Raw genomic sequence first — 15,196 nt, forward strand, 5'->3', positions numbered from 1 at the left:
GTGAAATAAATGTAATGCTCTGTCACACACCTGTCGTAAAGGCATGTGTGTTTATGAGGTGAAGCGAACACAATCTGCCACATATTGATAGACGAAGCGGCAGCACACATATGAAATGTATGAAGACAGGCACCAATATTTTAGTAGACACAATATCAGTAACCCATAGATGCTGTTAATCAGCATTGAATGGCAAAGAAGCACAATGTGTCTAGATCAGTCTCATACAGTTAAACTGGGAATATGGAAATAGATAACGTGAATTAAATATACAAGTGGATGTCGGTGTTCTGTACCTAACTATTAAAAAATAGGGGATTTTGAATAAAAAAGGTGTCACCACTGTTGATACGTAATATCTTTAATGGGATTAATAGTTACAGTCTTACAGGGACATCTGCCCGATATTTGATTCAGTCGTTGAAGGTTGGATGACGATGGAATTTGTTGGGTTATTGGTCAAAGCGCCCTACTGTTGATCACGTCATTTACAATAAAAAGCCCAAACTAGTTAATATCGCGTGATTCCGTCTCCATTTTCAAAACGATCTCGGATTCTACGACACATACACCTAATCAAACGTCAAATATCAACTTGGTCCATTTCATCCCATTCTTCCTACAGGGCAACTCCAAGTTCGTTGAGAGTCGGTGGTTGTTGACGTTGGCGAACCAGTGAAATCCGAGACAGGTTTGAAGGGTGACACGTCCGTGAATAACATGTACATGTGGGGCTGTGGGGTAGCCTAGTGGTTAAAGTGTTCGCTCGTCACCCCGAAGACCCTGGTTCTATTCCCCACATGGGTACAATGTGTGAAGCCTATTGGTGCGCCCCCCCACCCCCCACCCCCCCGTGATATTGTTGGAATATTGCTAAAAGCGGCGTAATACTAAACTCACTCACTCGCATGTACAGGTGTTCTGCCAGCCACAGTGATGCCACCCCACACCGTTACCGAGCCACCACAAAAACGATCGTCCTGTCTAACGTTAACGTCTACGCCATTCACTGTTGCGTCTGTCAAGGAACTCAAAAGTATACCAGTCTGCCCAACGATGGTTTGTCCATCGCTGCCGCTCTTGACACCGACGACGACAGTTATCGCCCTTGGTCGACCATATGGACGTCGTTGTCATCAACGTTATTCGTCTATCGATATCGTGATAGAAATCTGCTTATTCTGACTACGAAACGTTAAGAGCTCGAACTACAACGCTCTCTCTTGTTCCAGCTTCCAACATGCCATATGCTCGTAGCCGTTCTTCACGTGGCCGACGCAGCATTTATAAAAATGTTTAATTGTGTTTATTACAATATACGAACAATTTTAGTCTGGTTTTAATCACTGAAATGTACAGCAACACACTGACACTTTGCTCTGTATGATGAACCCCGACCACATGCACATCATGAAAAACACTTGCACGAATTTGGCGTGTTTGCAACATGCTCAGTCGTGAATGGAATAATCATTTTCTAAATCCAGATACATCCATACAGTTTAATTCCCAAATAATATCACCCCGAAATGGAATATCCCCTATTACTTTCGAATAGTATACATGTATCATATTTGCATATTGGTCTATATTTCTACAATACAGGATTACGTTGTGGTCCTTGGAATAACTCATCGATAAAAACACAAGTTCACGCACTGTAATGATAACGTCATAATATCAGAGTTGGTGTTTACCAGTCACTAAGCCTCAGATATTCACATAATAACTTGATTTGACGTTATTATCAACATGTCAGCATGATGAATTTACGTCGTTGTATAACTGACGTGATGTTCACAGCTGTGTTAAATCCTACTCACTCACTCACACAAGATCGGTTCAAGTAAAAAGAATGTTCAATTATACTTCTGGTTACCGGACTCACTAGCAATGATAACATCACATTAATCACAATAACTGTATCTTTTCGCGGACCCCTTGTGTCATCATTAATTTGGGTATTCCATTCATGTAACTTTCATCACTATTTTGTCTTTTATGCCCATTGAAATTTGTTTCGGCAGATAATCGAAACTGATTATTTGCACTTAACTTCTACATGTCATTGCTTTCATACATGTTATTTATCGTTAAAAGAAGTTTCAATTCATGGGGTTCCGAAAATGGTTAAAGCGTCCGCTCGTCACGCTGATGACCCGGGTTTGATTCCCCACATGGGTAAAATGTGTGAAGTCCATTTCTGGTGTCCCCCGCTGTGATATTGCTGGAATAATGCTAAAAGCGGCGTAAAACCATAATCCCTCACTCCGAAACTAATTATTATCATCATTCCTTGTGAACACTGCAACAATTCAGTGACCCACCCTCCTTGTCCGTGACTCATTGTTAGGGAAATTACTGGTATATTGTCAATATCCAAATTCATTCACCTATTCATTACATCTAAGGGTAATTTAACATTGTAAACATGAAACATAGAAAATGTTTTAAAATTTAAACTGCATAACATCAAAACTTTATTACAGTCTGTAATACACACAAATCGTTTAGCGGAGGAAGGGACAAAATGATAATAACCGAACATGAATTGAGGAACAACATACTACACAAACGAACTTAAGGAATACCCTATTCTTTGATTCAGTGACAGATTAAATAAGCAATATTAAAGAATCGTGTGTTGTAGTTTCTTTTGTAATATAGGAACAAATGTGCCATGACATTGTTAAATGTTTTTTGTCTACAACGATCATCGTTTATATACTTTCCATTAAAAGTAACCACTTACTTCAGGCAACGGTTCTAAACTAAATATCGCAAAATATTCCATACTGTTTAAAGGTCATGTTTACACATGAACTGATGTATTGTAAAACAAATTCGTAACGCTGAAAAGATTATTGTCATGAGATCAATAAATCATAAAAATCAGTGAAAATTGGCGAATTCTTAACAAAACTTTACACCAAACTCAGCTGTTCACATACACGATATTTGTGCACATGCTTTTCAGCAATTCGATGCATGATCCTCGTGCAATTCATCTGCATATGATTTGCAATGTGTTCACGCAAGTTTGTGGAGAAATCAGTCTTTGATATAACCATATATATGTACATAACATATAGTGAGTTTTAAGTGAGTCTAAACTTTTGAAAGGAAGTACATTTATTGGTTCTGGTGATGTAAACAGTATTTTATCATTATCATATTTTTTCTGCAAGATTCTACAATAGTCTAGCCAGGAGAAGCAGTGGAGGATACCATGAAAAACACATGGAACCATCCGATCCTCATTATACGGTTCCTGTAGCAAACGTGGTATTGATGAGATCTATTCAGACCAGGAATTCCCATTATTAGATTTTTTACGATGTATGTAAAATGGAACCTGGTGTAGTCTTGTTCTCTTGACACAGGGAAGTATGTATGTCTATAGTTTGTGACATTGTACTAAACGCCGAACCGTCAGTAATGCTGAGCACGTTGATTACCTCTTCACGACATGCTATTTCCCTGACAACTACTCTTTGCACATACCGCCTATACAAACATACACGTAGTTTTGAGACACAGTGAGACTATTTCCAGTTGTTCTTTTGCTATATCCGTATGCAGATGCCAATCAGCAACTGGCACTGACATATCTCGTTGATATATCTTCTCGATATATGTGCAGATATATCAGACATACCTTGTTTGCAACTGCTGGGGCAGCGTTATCTGCCGACATACCCACGCGTGCATTCAAGTGCATGTTGACGTCACATGCAATATCAGATGTTCCGTCTGTCAGTAACGACCGCGGCAACAGACCCACTCGATCACGTTCCGTTTGTATTTTCAGCGACAGCTTTTTGGTGTTTCCACATGTCCGTTGGAAAAGTGTAGACTTCCGGTGACGCTACACTAACGTGTAGGAAATTAAGATCAAACGGAAGACAGAAGCAGCGAAATGTCAACACGGCAAGTTAAAACTTCGGCCTCAGGTTCCCGACAACTCTGATGCTATGTGCCGCCGAGGCTTGGAAACAGCATCGTGGCGGGAATCACAAAAAGTGGGAACGGATTTGGCAGCAAGAAATTAAATATCCTCTTGCTGACATTGCTACATTCATGATTTTTACGAACATGTTCTGGTTTACGTCTAGTCGTATGGAGATAGTATCTCGTGTCTCAGCCTTCAGACTATTAACCTCGTGAAGATTCCGGGGAAGAATAGCTTCTCTCTTTGTCGTTAATGACGACTGAAGAGAATCGGGAGCTCAGTGAATTTTGGACTGCATGTCATCGTGTTCCGATGGAACTATGCTCACACTTTCACCCACTGGTTTGTCTAGACAACGAGCCAATTACAGCTGTTATAATTGTATAAAGGGAGCCAAAGCTTGGATCATCTGACAGCCCTAGCAAATGAATTCATCTTTGTTTCATTTCGTCGATCGTTAACCCTTCCTTGGGGAATTAAAACAACGATTTGTCGGCTCGGAGTTCGCCCACTGTGACTGAGTGAGGTATCCATGTTTGAGTAGGGCACTGTACCTGAGTCACAAACGCACGCGCACACACACGCACACACACACACGTCGCCATATACGCACATTGAACTTGTACGCAAAGTTAAACCCCATTTCACAGTACCTCGCCATTTTGTTTGCAACTTTTACAAGTAAATGAATATAGTTGTATATCAATTTATGCCACAAGGAGTTAACCGCAGTTTCACACAAGTAATTACATTTAAACAAGTCTAGACTGGGCAGCGCCCCGTTAACGTGCAATACACAGAATTCCACAGACAAGCCCCATGCTAACCGATAATAACGTGGTACGTGGATATTTGCATGCAGGTTTTGCATACGGACGAGTGCTGGTGATTATGTTGCTATCAATGCATCTAGAATAACTCCTTACTTACAGCAGAAATAATCAGTTCTGCATGGCACACATCCATGTCATCCTGTCCTGTTGTGTGACAAGCGTGTTGTACACCACGTACATAACACTTATCTATCTCACCGAATAAAACAAAACCTATCCTGGTTTAAAGTATAATGAATAACATCTTACTCTGTTCCAGCATTGACTCATGGTCATCCATTAAGTGCTCGACATTTGCTTGCAGTGTTGTAGAAATGTCCTCTGAGTCCGCTCTAGGTGTCCTCCAATTACGCAGACAGCCAGTTCGCAGACACCTTAAAACAACAACATTTACGGTTCAGTGAACAGATTATCTACTACCAGTAACCTACACATTAACATGGAATAGTCCAAATAAAAACAAAGGGACAAACTGAAGCTATATTATCTAGTTTGAAAGATTGACGAAAAAACAGTAATTTGAATTTTTATTGCTGCAAGATAAAAACAGTTTATTTATTACAGGTTATTTATTTTCATAAACATTTCGGTTTAACCTTCTAGTCTAACGGGAGTTGGCATCATCATATTGAAAACATTAGCTTAGCTATTAGAAATTGCGACACTGTTGTTTCATATAAATCAAATATAGACAAATGTAAACCTAAATATTATTCATATGGAATAAAGAAGTTATATGTTTTGCACACAATATTAAGATATATGACGAGTGCACTTAGTTACGATTTATTTAGAATAGATATTTAAAATATGACGCATCATGTCAATGTGGCCATGGATGTGAGAATGTTTTTCATTACCTCCTTGAATGTCCATTGTATACTAGTCAAAGACATAAACTGTTACAATCTTTAGAAAGTATTATTGAAATTAGAACACTGATTGGTATTAATCGTATCTTACATGGCAATGCAGGTGTCTCATTTACTGCAAATCAGAATGTTTTCAAATATGTACATATCTATATCTCTCCAACAAAACGTTTTCTCAGTTAACTTCTGTTGTACATATTCTATTATTGGGAGGGGTCTTTTCTATCAATAAACACAATCAAACCTCTCAGTGACAAACCTGTTTTTATATTCGATAGTAATTGATAGTAAAATCAATTTTGAGAAGAGAAATCATTTAATCACAACAAAGTTCTATTTACCCACAATCAAACTTCTCAGTAACGAACCTGTTTCAGGCTCACCTTGCTCTACTCACTAGACAGTGGACTGTTCCATCACACCCGTAGGTGTTACCCTAATTAACCTTCTAGTTCAGTGTCTGTCAATTGGGTGTCTGTCAAATGGGAGATAACCCCGCTCTAGGGCCCGCTTTTAAACTGCGCATGAGAATATACCTCTTTCATGGCACTTTTATTACGTTTCTTGATTTGTGTAGCAAATATAAAAATATGTTAATGCACATGAATAGGACTCTACCCCGCGATCTCATGTCCATGTCTAGCTATGCTCTCGCTTTGTAAGAAATGGGGAGGAGAAAGAGGCTGTCTTCTTGTATTAAAAGTAATCATTTACAGCTACATTGTATTAAAAGTAATCACCAGTACGACATACTGAACACCTTCCGAATTACCATGACAACAGTCTGACATACTGAACACTTTTCGAATTACCATGACAACAGTACACCTACTGAACAGTAACACATATTGGTCACCTTCCGAATTACCGTGACAACAGTCTGACATACTGAACACTTTTCGAATTACCATGACAACAGTACACCTACTGAACAGTAACACATATTGGTCACCTTCCGAATTACCGTGACAACAGTCTGACATACTGAACACTTTTTGAATTACCATGACATCAGTAAAGCTTATTGATAACTTTCAGGATTAGCATGACAACGGTCTGACATACTGAACACTTTTCGAATTACCATGACAACTGTAACACATACTGAACGCCTTCCGAATTACCATGACAACTGTCTGACATAATGAACGCCTTATAAATTACCATGACAACAGTCTGACATACTGAACACCTTATGAATTACCAGGACAACAGTCTGACATACTGATCATGAACACCTTCTAAATTACCCAAGAGCGCAGTCTGACATAAATATGTGAAACAAATATAAATAATGACATTTCCTATACGCACGAATGTGAATATCACAACGATATTTGAAAAATCAAAAGAACGCGACAGAAACGTGTCGTAATCAGTTGTCCCTCCTCCGGCAAGTGATATATTACCAAATGTCAAACATCCTCCGTGAAGGGTTAGCCTTGCTCCAAGGCTGTACTAAATGCTAAGCCTATGGATGTATGGTAATTCTGTCCTTTAAAGAATCAAGTCTAGATAAACGTACAGTGTAAATGTGATTTATATTATATTAGAAATGATCATTTTACCTATTAATCATTACCTTAGAGACTTGTCCAAGTCTAGTGAAGGGTCGGAATAACACACTACCGACAGCGACACGTTAAGAACACGTCCAGTGTTTCCACAGGGACAGTATCATGGGATCACTCCTTTCATTGTACAGAAGTAATCTACCCCATAGACGTTAAAGAACACCCGATTCTTTCATCTTACTGTTGCTAATCCCTCACGGCACAACACAAATATCACAGACTCGGATGTTCTTTAACTTTTTCTGTATTGTACATATTCGCGTAGATGAACCAGGAAATGTTTTAAAGAGTCATGAGGGGTGGCCTTTTTGTGACTCGATTGAGAAAATCTTCCAAGTTTCAATATCTTCAACTTTCAGCACAAAAATCCAGTTGAATATATCTTGAACATTGATATGGCTTTTATTTGATCAAAAACACAGACATAACAGTCATGATTAGTCACAATCTCTCTTGTTATTTTCTATAGAGACTGGCTAAGCTGCAGTAATACCTATTTTTAAAATATTTTGAAAAACTATTTTGCTTTGATAGGGGAAATGACATTTAGGCGATTAAAACGTAATCACTCATCTTGACGCATAGCTATGTAGTTTGTTGGAATGAATGGTGAAACACGATGACAGTGCTGTCTATAGACGGAGTCAACTGCTATTAACTTCTAGGATATTTGTCATAAATTGTAAAGAACAAAAACCATCCTCCATGTCTTTCCGTGATTAAGATGCTGTGACCTCAACTTTGGATAAGGAAAGAAATAAATGCTTCTCGTCCGTGTTTAATTAACCAATTTTCGATATAATATCGATAGTAATTAAAATTAACGATACACATGAAAACTGTATTTGACCAAACTGTTACTTTGGTTATCAAAGCATTACTGGTCTGAAAACAATCTCTGAAACACTACAACCTCGAGGTTCGAAAGACAACCCGTGAAGATCCGGGTTAGAATTGATCTTCAGTTACCCATGCTCGTCGTAAGAGGCGACTAACGGGATCGGGTGGTTAGACTACCTTACTTGGTTGACACATGTCATCGTATCCCAATTGCGTAGAGCCATGCTCATGATTTTGAACACTGTATTGTTTGGTCCAGACTCGATTATTTATAGACCGTTGTCATATAGCTTGAATATTGCTGGGTGCGGCGTAAAACTAAACTCATTCACTCACTCGCTCATTTGTCTGAAGACATACTGACATACTGTAATCTCGAGGTCCAAATCACAGCTACGACGCCCGTATCAACTTCATCACCTTCGAATTACCTTTTTTGTTGATTTTTGATTTAAACATATTTTATTCATTGAAGAAAAGGATTGGGCACAAGTTATCCAAATTTATGAAGCCCTCTCCCATTTTTGTTTCATGTTTTGCCGCAATCTAAAAGGTTGTACATTTGTTTTTAGCCGGCAGTTTATCTATCTTCATAATTTAAGAGCTCCCTTCACTTTAAAATCTATTTTTAGTGTTATGACTAATAGGGGAAATCATCCGCGTGTTTTACATTCCATTTCTAATTGCAGGGCAGCGAATATCGCTTTGTGTTTTGTTGCTGAACTCCACCACCTGCAATATTCCAGCTATTTAACCTCAGCCTGTAAATAAGAAGTCAGGACAGACAAACCTATGATTGATAATACGTACAACGCCCTTCTCCATGGGGGTGACATGCAATCGACCAGGTGACTTGGGCGACAGCCCGATCCATTAAGTCTCCCTGGACGAGAAGCATGTGATACAGGGAGGTTTTTTTCTAACACGGATCCCCACCCGCAGCTCTGAATCCGAGCGTCAAGCAAGAGCGACATACCCTATTCCATTATCATAAGAAACATCTGCTGGACGCTGAGACCAGTGTGCGGTGGATTCTGACTATGTCATGAACATGTGCTAAAGAGTCATTGATCTCAGTCATCTGACACGAGTCAAAGTCAAAGTCAAAGATTTTTATTGTACAAAAGGCCTCCGGCCCATATAGATTGGAGTTATACATATACATTATACATATGGTGCAATAAGTAGTAATTAGTGATCCAAACAGCAAATCATGTTACAGGCAGTAAATTACGTACAAGTAGTGAAATACGATGGGTCTACAAAACTTTATATCAGATTGTTACGTTTAATAAGAGCATAATTGCTATAGTACGACAGCTTTATTATTACATGCTGGTCAGTTGATGAAAGAAGTAGTTTAAAAGCTAATGAAGGTGGCTTACATAGATAATATTCAGCTATATATTTCGTACGATAATCTTTATAAAGAGGACATACAAGTGAAAAATGGATTTCATTTTCCACATCTATATTACACAGAGGGACATTCTCTTGCATCGTTCTATATATAAAACGTCTTCCTTCGTTTACCATTATGTTGATCAAGCCTAACCTAAAACGTATGAATGGATATCTTAATTTCTTTGATGTTAAAAACGACAGTCATGGTTTGATCAATTGCTCTGAATTCAGATAAGATATGTAATTTTCAACGTTGATGACAGCGGGCATTCATATTTGACTTTGTGTCACAAAAAATGAGTCCTAACACATTTGAAACGAAAAAGAAAATTCAAGAACTTTACTTTCACTGTGAAGTTACAGTGAGCGAGTGAGTTTAGTTTTACGCCGCTTTCAGCAATATTCCAGCACTATCACGACGGGGAACATCACAAATGGGCTCACACATTGTACCCATGTGGGGAATCGAACCCGGATCTTTGGCGTTACGAGCGAACGTTTTACACACTATAGGCTACCACACCGCCCTGTAAAGTTACAGGAATGACACCGGGTGTTCGCGATGGACACTAGGGAGTTGAGTTTATCTGCCATACAATTGTCGATCAGACCATTCCTCAGAGTTAACCCGCACAGCCTAAATGCCTGTGGTTTTAGGTATTTCACCCAGAAAGTTCAATTACACAGTTTAAACACGAAAACCTGAATAATGTCCGTATTGTCTGTCACTACTGGGTGCCCTTCCCCATTTCAGGCTGTGAACTAATACAGACTGATATATATCATCGTGTTATGGGTTTCGGACGCTTAAAACGTCCGTTTCTTCTCGCTTTTCGCATAAACAATTGTAAAACATGTGACTAACGTATTAAAGACAACATTGTCTCAAACACAAGTATTTTACAATATCTGCGTGACGCAGCACACCGAGTCATAGCGCGAGTAAACACTGTCGTCCGAAAACATGTGATGTCCGAAAACATATATTATTAATATTTATTAGTGAATATTAATACTACAGGTTGCCATAATGTTGTTTTTAAATTAGAATATGTTTTCTTAGAGAACAACATATTCCGTGAAATTCACATTCAGTAATCAAATCTTGGCAATCTGCCGAAAGGAATATATCAGCGATGTGAATAAAATTTTACAGACATTTTGTGGCTTGAAATATGCGCTTCATACATCCATGTACTTGCATAACACATAAAAAGATGTTCGCTTTCGTCATAAAAGCTGACCATAAATACATCAACTGGTTGGCTATTTCTTAAAGAAATGTAGAAAACATATATTATCATAACCTAATGTTTAACAAAGAAACAATACATCGCTATTGACAACATCATGATTCATGTGGAATCAATGTGCATTGTATTGAATGGGCAATTCACTCTGTTCACCTCCATTTTAGTAAAGATGTTACCGAGAATTGACCAACTGATTTTCTGTCAAAGTGATTTGTATATATGGAAGATGGTTATGTGTGATCGTTAACTTTTATTGATAACCCAAGTATGTATTCTCATCTTGTGAATGAACGCTGGCCATAGTTTCGCCCTCCGTCATTTTAGGCTGAATGTCTATGTCATGTTGGCACGCCATCATGTAACTGAAATATTCTTAAACAGCGCTAAATCACTCCATCATAGTTTTTCAAGCCAATTTTGCTGTATCTACACATTGATTCAAAAAGGGAAAAATAATAATCGATATAAATATTTGTTGAACTGGATGTACAGAGGCGGATATTAATCGTTCCTGTCCTATCCTCATCAATCAAACCGAATATTGGAAATGTTCGAAAAGACCCACTATATGTGGTCAAATAGTCATTGGCGGTCAACCGATTCCTGTGACCTCACCGGTCAGTATATGTGGTCAGGATGATCAATTACCCCCCTCGAAACACGTGCAAATACAGGCTTAGTCTTAAACCGCAAGGGTCAGATCTCCACACCACAACCACTTCAAGATGATCAAACGTTAAGCACTACCATACGACGTCGTGTAGAGGCGCGATGGTACAGTAAATACAAGGTCTGTCGGACTTAATCCATCACTGCACGCTTAAACCGTGGCAGAAGAATTAGATCAAACACATAAATCAAGCAGGTTTCAATATGACCGTAGCATTCCGGAGCTACGTTGATTGCTTCTGTTCCATTTTAACCTCCCGATCAATCTGAGAGCCTACTTGGGTGCCCACCACGACCATGCTCGGGATTAACGCCTTAATACCAAAGACAAACAAACCATCCTAGCTAATCTGCAAGGCTTGTCTGGAGCAGTCATAAACAATTCCCAATGCATCATATTCAGCCAGTGTTTAAGCTTCAGTGGTTGCTCTGTCTCTTATTCTATTACGCTTGGTGGGCTCTCTCAGAAGCAAGCGACTCTTGTGATTTACTGGACCTATACTTTAGACGAGAGTGCTGTTACAGGCGGGAGCGGAGTGGGTGAACTGTCGCGGTGGGACTGAGAGTGTTAGCTACACGTGAAGGAACACGGATATCGTTATATTATACGGCCACAGCAGTAAGGTAAGTGTTAGGCAACTCGAACCCTTGTATGTTGTAAATCACTACACGTGTCGTGTTGTCGGACGGATGTACAGGCCCAACACCCGTTTACGTCGTGTCGGGTCAGGTCGTACAGGCAACTCCGTCTGTACATCAGACAAGGTTAATCTAGTTCCTGGTGTTTATCGAGAGACAGTTTGTGTACGGGGGATGTATTAGCCCTGGGAGTATAACGTTAGTCAGCCAATGCTATATACTACTACTACTGCTACTACTACTACTACTACTACTACTACTGCTGCTGCTGCTGCTACTACTACTACTACTACTACTACTACTACTACTACTACTACTACTGCTACTACTACTACTACCACAACTACTACTACTACTACTACTACTACAACTGCTACTACTACTGCTACTGCTACTGCTACTGCTACTACTACTACTACTACTACTACTACTACTGCTACTACTACTACTACTACTGCTACTGCTACTACCACAACAACTACTACTACTACTACTACTGCTACTACCACAACAACTACTACTACTACTACTACTACTGCTACTACTACTACCACAACAACTACTACTACTACTACTGCTACTACCACAACAACTACTACTACTACCACAACAACTACTACTACTACTACTACTACTGCTACTACCACAACAACTACTACTACTACTACTACTACCACAACAACTACTACTACTACTACTACTACTGCTACTACTACTACTACTACTACTACTACTACTGCTACTACTACTACTACCACAACAACTACTACTGCTACTACTACTGCTGCTACTGCTACTACTGCTACTACTACTACTACTACTACTACTACTACTACTACTACTGCTGCTGCTGCAACACTACTACTACTGCTACTACTGCTACTACTGCTACTACTACTACTGCTACTACTACATTACTACTGCTACTACTACTACTACTACTACTACTACTACTACTACTACTACTACTGCTGCTGCTACTACTACTACTACTACTGCTGCTGCTACTACTACTACTACTACTACTACTACTGCTACTACTACTACTACTACTACTACTACTACTACTACTACTACTACTACAACTACTACTACTGCTGCTACTGCTACTACTACTACTACCTACTGCTACTACTACTACTACTACTACTACTACTGCTGCTACTACTACTACTACTACAACTACTACTACTACAACTACTAATACTACTACTACTGCTACTACTACTACTACACCACTACTACTACTACGGCTGCTGTTGCGACTACTACTTCAACTACTGTTTCTACGACCATCATTGCTACTATAGTACTGCTGCTATTACTACTACTGCTACTACTACTACTACTACTTCTACTACCGCTATGTTTTATGCTTCTACTACTACTACTACTACTACTTCGACTGCTGCTACTGCTATGACTACTACTATCACAGCTATGCTACTACTCCCTACTACTACGTATTCTGACACCCAACTACAACCATTACTACTGCTACTACATGTGTGTGTCTCTCTGTGTTTGTGTGTTTGGTGTGTAAGTGTACGAGTGTGTGTTGTTTAACGCAGGACTGAGCGATATTACAGCTCTGAGGTGACGGCCTGTTAATACTGAATTCTGAAACGATGGACATGGGTGTTTACCAATTTAGTGTAACCCACTCGTATACCATACTGACCCTAGACTGGTGTTTCTGGACACAGCCGATGGATCAAACTCCGCACAACATGATGGAGTTCTTTAAATGTATAGCTGTGTCTCCTATGTGTACAGTCACATCACCCATTAGGGTGGATTGATCGTGTTTAATAACTTTCCAATATTTGCAAATGTGCTTTCAATCGATTATCAATGCTGATTGGTCAGCTGAAGCTATAGGACGTCATAGTGCTTCATTCTTGAGGAAAACACATGACGTCACCCGTTGTCCATGACCTTAGAAATTCATTACATCTGAACACACTGCTGCCTTTGGTGAAGTTTGTCTGTGAGGGGTGATATTTCATAAGGATTTTCTTCATTTCCTTATTAAAATGTCATTGAGTAAAACATAAAAATATGGATTAACTAACTCGAATCGGAATTACAGATTATCAGTCCTTCCCTGTTTGGTTATTTGACGGTATGGTTTTGTAACGTTGTGACGTCACGCACGTTGTGACGTCTCGTTTGAGCTGAAAACTCCCGCAAATCACTGGATTAAATGTACCCAAAGTTTTGGAATACTACCTTGGAGTTAAATTTTAGTGAGGGAATGAGAATGTGTTTTGTGTCAAAGGTCCATACAGTCCAGCAATGCCAACACGGCTGGGGTCATAAAAAAAGGGATCTACACATTGCACCTATGTGGGGAACTGAACCCGGGCCGAGTGAACACTTAAGTACATGGCACAAACGTAAATAAAAGCGACACAAGCATATTCAAAATTATAATTTATAGAGAACATAACTAAAACAGTGTACGATCATGACTATATCGTAAGCATGTATCACTATCACATAGTGATGGTGCCTGGTGTTCGCGGTGTTTTAAAGCTTATCCTGTCCCTACTTTGGGCACCCGTCAGAAACACATGCAAGGGCAAGTCAGTTGTTCATCTGAAAAGAAAACATCAACACGGCAGTTGCATCGATTATAGACAAGCACATAGCTCTAGGAGGTACAAATACGGCAACTGTTATACAAATAGTTAAATATCCCTCGAACCATTTTTAACCTTGACCTTAACTGAACCCCACACCCGACGTCTTCGGTGACCCCAAGACAGAGGGTCGTACCGTTGATGTCGTAGAAATAACGTCGGTCACGCCACTTTGTAATGCTTGTCTGAATCTGGCAATTTTTAATCACATTTCAACACTTGTGTCTGACACTGCCAGCGTGCTTAAGACGAAGACGTCTTTAAGGTGTGTGACATCATTAAAATAAGTAGAATTTAATGCTCTCGCGACCAAAACCCCACAGCCATTTTGTCAGGACCGTTTGAGGCGCTTTTAGTAAAATGAGTTATGTCTTATGTCACAGATTTTACAGTCTAATATTACATTGTGTTATACACGTGGTTGCTAAGGTTACAAACCACAGGGACCATATCGATGAGAAATAAATGTGCGCACTTTTAGTTGACTTGACTCTGGTTTTATATTTCCAATTACC

At 39.3% G+C, this 15,196-nt stretch overlaps 1 protein-coding gene across 1 annotated transcript in view; it reads left to right on the forward strand.

Moving 5' to 3' along the window:
- Positions 1-11,884: 11,884 nt before the first annotated feature.
- The window catches only part of LOC124291701 (heparan sulfate glucosamine 3-O-sulfotransferase 6-like), a 46,754-nt gene continuing 43,442 nt past the window's right edge, over positions 11,885-15,196 (forward strand). The window contains exon 1 of the mRNA XM_046728758.1: positions 11,885-12,021. The gene's annotated coding sequence lies outside the window, so the exon portion shown is untranslated. The remainder of the gene's footprint in view (positions 12,022-15,196) is intronic.

The sequence above is a fragment of the Haliotis rubra genome, unplaced genomic scaffold (genome assembly GCF_003918875.1).
Source record: "Haliotis rubra isolate DU_JTF1 unplaced genomic scaffold, ASM391887v1 Scf5, whole genome shotgun sequence".
NCBI lineage: Eukaryota > Metazoa > Mollusca > Gastropoda > Lepetellida > Haliotidae > Haliotis > Haliotis rubra.